Source organism: Triticum dicoccoides, chromosome 7A, assembly GCF_002162155.2.
Source record: "Triticum dicoccoides isolate Atlit2015 ecotype Zavitan chromosome 7A, WEW_v2.0, whole genome shotgun sequence".
Classification (NCBI taxonomy): Eukaryota; Viridiplantae; Streptophyta; class Magnoliopsida; order Poales; family Poaceae; genus Triticum; species Triticum dicoccoides.
In genome coordinates this window covers 331324384-331329213 of record NC_041392.1, presented here as the reverse complement: position 1 = coordinate 331329213, position 4830 = coordinate 331324384, and positions in this window count along the sequence as shown.

The window sequence follows — 4830 nt, the reverse complement described above, 5'->3', positions numbered from 1 at the left end:
CGCCCGCGGCCGCCCGCCTCCGCCGCCGCCAGGCAACATCGCCGCACCGCCCTGGTTCCGGTCGCCGGACTCGCCGGCGCGCCCGCCTCGCTGCGCGTCAGAGGACTCCGCACCCGAGCCTCCTTCTCCGCGCCTCCTTGTCAGTTCGCTGGAGCAAGCACCGGATCCGGCATCTCCTCCTTCCGGCAATCTCCGGCACCAAGTACGACTCCGGGCACCGCGGCTCCATTCCCAGCGATCCTCGACATCCGCATGCTACAGTGACCCGGCCGGATCCAGATCTGGATTTGAACTCGGTTGACATTTTGCCCCGAAACCCTAATTATTTTGCTATGTTCATCGGCTCATAACTTCATCACCATTGCTCCAATTCATGCGTGTAGTATATCAAAATGTTTGTCTCGACGAGTACTTCATTTCATCTCATTGCATCATTTTCATTTGAGCTCATCTTGATGCCCGAAATGCTGTTGGAAGAGGGCTATGTGATGATAGTTTCAGATCTGTTTCAGCAAATGCACGTTTGTCATTTCCGCCATGATTAATGTGTGCGTGATATGATCCTGAGCTCTACATATGTTTTGAAGTATGCCATGCCATCTTTACAGGGGTGTATGCCATGTATTTTTTGTGATCTTTGTGGTGACTAGCACAAGCATGCAAAGTAGCTTACCTAATGTTGCTGATTTCAGGGACTTAGAAATATTCTAAGACATTGCCCTGCCCATATTTTTATGCCATATGTTCATGTTGTTTCCTAGTGATCCGTGCCTCTTTTGAGCATGATCAGTAAGGATGTTTTGTAGATATTGTGGTGCTCTATCCATCCATTTCTTTGTTTGCAATTATGGAGCACCCTAGCTTGAGTCAATCAAGCTCTACTTGTGCTATAAAATGTTCCTGGCAGATTGTTAACATGTTTAGCAATTTTGCCGAGCTTGTTGTTGTTGATCCATGCATGCTATGTTGTTGTTCTTGCCATGTCTAGCTTCTATGCCATGTCTACTTGCTGGGTGTATTCTTAGATTTTCATGCAATGCCTTGTAGTGAGTGCATCGAGCTCGTAAGCATGCCTAATTGATATATGTCCTGCCTTGTTCCAGTTTTCTGCTAAGTCTGAATCTGTTAACGATATTTGTTATATTCACATGGTTGCAATTGTATTTTCTGATCCCTTTTGGCTTATGGTTAGTAAGGGACTTTTGTTGTATGCTTTGAGTAGCTTCATGTCATGCTTTGCTTTTCCATGATATGTTCCTGTAGCTTGTAGTTATCATGCTCTAAACATTGCTTCCTGATGTTAAATTCCCGACTTGTTATTTCACTAAGTCTGAAACCTGTAATCTTTTGCACTTTTGCCATGCTTGTTTGAGCTTGCAATTGAGTGAATTAGCCATAGCTCAGTGTTCATATTTTGTCAAGCATCTTGAGTGGATCCCTGCCATGTATTTTGTTGCTATGTTTAAGTGGAGTAGCTTATTTATCTTGATGCATTTAGATGGCTTCGTGTTGTTAATCGCAGACCAGTGCCATATTTGTTTTGCTTGCTATGTGCAAACCGTGCATCCGATTCTGGTGATCTTTATATCGATTTCAACCAAAATCAACTCCACTTTCCAGTGGCACTCTTGGATTTCCAAGTTGAGGCTAGGTTCAATCTTTCCTTTCCAAATCATGCATATGCATCACATATCGCATCCTGCATATCATACCATGTTTGCATCATGTTGTTTGAGCATTGCACGTGGTTGATTGTGTTCTCCCTTGCTTGTGTTCTTGCTTTGGGTAGAGCCGGGAGACGAGTTCGTGATCGAGGATCCCGTTGAGTACACTTACGAGGATCAAGTCAACTCGGAGAACTTTGCAGGCAAGATGACCATACCCTCAAAATCACTTCTATCTTTGCTTGCTAGTTGCTCGCTCTTTTGCTATGCCTATGCTGCGATACCTACCACTTGCTTATCATGCCTCCCATATTGTTAAGCCAAGACTCTAACCCGCCTTGTCCTAGCAAACCGTTGTTTGGCTACGTTACCGCTTTGCTCAGCCCCTCTTATAGCGTTGTTAGTTGCAGGTGAAGATTGGAGCTTGTTCCTTGTTGGAACATGTTTATTTGTTGGGATATCACAATATCTCTTATTTAATTAATGCATCTATATACTTGGTAAAGGGTGGAAGGCCCGGCCTTATGCCTGGTGTTTTGTTCCAACCTTGCCACTCTAGTTTCCGTCATATCGGTGTTATGTTCCCGGATTTTGCGTTCCTTACACGGTTGGGTTATAATGGGAACCCAATAGAACTCCTCCAGCAAGGCCCAACCTTGGTTTTACCATTCGCCACCTAGCCTTTTCCCTTGGGAGTCGCGCATCCCGAGGGTCATCTTTATTTTAACCCCCCCCCCCTGGGCCAATGCCTGTCTAAGTGTTGGTCCAAACTAGAGCCCCTTGCAGCGCCACCTTGGGGAAACTCGAGGGCTGGTTTTAGTTGTACGGATTGCTTATCCGGTGTTGCCCTAAGAACGAGATATGTGCAGCTCCTATCGGGATGTCAGCGCATCGGGTGGTCTTGCTAGACTTGTTTTACCATTGTCGAGGATGTCTTCTAACCGGGATACCGAGTCTGATCGGATTGTCTTGGGAGAAGGAATATCCTTCGTTGACCGTGAGAGCTTGTGATGGGCTAAGTCAGGACACCCCTGGAGGGATTTGAACTTTCGAAAGCCGTGCCCGTGGTTATGGGCAGATGGGAATTTGTTAATGTCCGGTTGTAGAAAACCTGAGACTTAACTTAATTAAAATACATCAACCGCGTGTGTAGCCGTGATGGTCTCTTTCCGGCGGAGTCCGGGAAGTGAACACAGTGTTGGAGTTATGCTTGAACGTAGGTTGTTCTAGGATCACTTCTTGATCATAGTTTGTTCGACCGTGCTTTTGCCTTCTCTTCTCACTCTCATTTGCGTATGTTAGCCACCAAATATGCTAGTCGCTTGCTGCAGCTCCACCTCATACCTTTTACCCTACCGATAAGCTTAAATAGTCTTGATCACGAGGGTGTGAGATTGCTGAGTCCCCGTGACTCACAGATTCTTCCAAAACCATATTGCAGGTGCCGATGATACCGTGCAGGTGATGCAACCAAGATCAAGGAGGAGCTCGATGAAGATCGTGTCCGTTATGTTGTTCCTTTCCTAGTTGATCAGTAGTGGAGCCCAGTTGGGACAATCGGGGATCTGTGTAGCATTTGGGGTAGTCTTCTTTTATTTTGGTTCTGTAGTCGGACCCTGATTGTATCTGGATGATGTTATGCTTTATTCATGTTTTGTGTGAAGTGGCGATTGTAAGCCAACTATGTATCTCTTTCCCTTATGTATTACATGGGTTGTTGTGAAGATTACCTCACTTGCGACATTACTTTCAATGCGGTTATGCCTCTAAGTCGTGCTTCGACACGTGGGAGATATAGCCGCATCGAGGGTGTTACACTCCGGGTCCTGAGCTGGTAACCACGGAAATTCTTCAAGCTCCGGACTCCACAGTGGGACAAGGTGCAAATTCGAACCCGCCCACGCACCACAAGCAATATTCTCCAAGCAACTCCGGCTCTCGGACATATGCGACCTAATGCATGTGTGGCAGTAGCCTCGGGAAATAGTCAACCACTTTTGGGCTAGATTCCTCCTTGTTAAAAACATGATAAAGGACTACCGCGACGATGACGCAATTTCAGTATTTCGCAACAACTGTACAGACGAGGGAATCCTTAATGACCTCAATCGCCATCATGTCCTAAACTTTGCAGATTTGGCATGCACAGTACAGAAGTACCGCGCAATGGAAAGTTCCTGGAAAACTCAGAAAGCCCGCTGGGAACCGCAGGCCTTTAGGCCATCTCCCGGACAGGCAAAAAGGATGCACCCTCACGGGGCACATAATCATCATCCCGTGGACAAGAAACTCAAGCCCTTTACGAGACACAGAACTGTCTTCAAAGAATGGCTCGACATGCCCTGTCAAATACATACGACGCGGAATACTGAACCAACTCAGTGCCTACGGGCATGTTGGATACTCCGGTAGGTGGCCAAGAGCAGTGAGGGTATCCTCACTAATACTACACCAGAAAAGTACTCTTCGGAACATGATCCCGAAGTACTCATAGTCTTTGAGACCTTCTCATCAAATAATCGACGCAAATGGGTGCTTCGTGACCTTGCCGATGTCTGCCATGTAGCAGCAATAAACCCTTGGAATTATACGGCAATTACTTTTAATGCCAATGACGAACCACGATCCTACTCAGTCCGGGCACCAGCCGCTCTGGTCCTCAACCCCATTGTGGACGGTTTTTGGCTTACTAAAGTGCTAATGGACGGTGGCAGTGGACTGAAACTCATCTACGAGGACACTCTCAATAAAATGCAAATGGACAGGAGTTGCATTGAGCAAAGCAATACATCCTTTAGGGGAATCATTCCCAGCAGGGAAGCAAGATACTCGGGGAAAATAAAGCTGGATGTGGTATTCGGCACACCAGAAAACTATAGGTCCATCCTTTTTACAACGGATATCATGCCCTGTTAGGGCGAGATGCATTCACACACTTTCAAGCTATACCTCATTACGGGTATATGAAGCTCAAAATGCCCAAGCCCAATGGTGTTATCACTATCTCTAGTGATTCAGACATAGCACTCCGCACCGAAAATAAAACTACATCCCTGGACCTTGAGGCATTGTCCGAAGCCCTAGCAGCCGAGGAACTCACTGCACTACGTTCCACGATGGATTAGGACGATGTAATCCTCGATAAATGGCCAACATCCACCTCCTT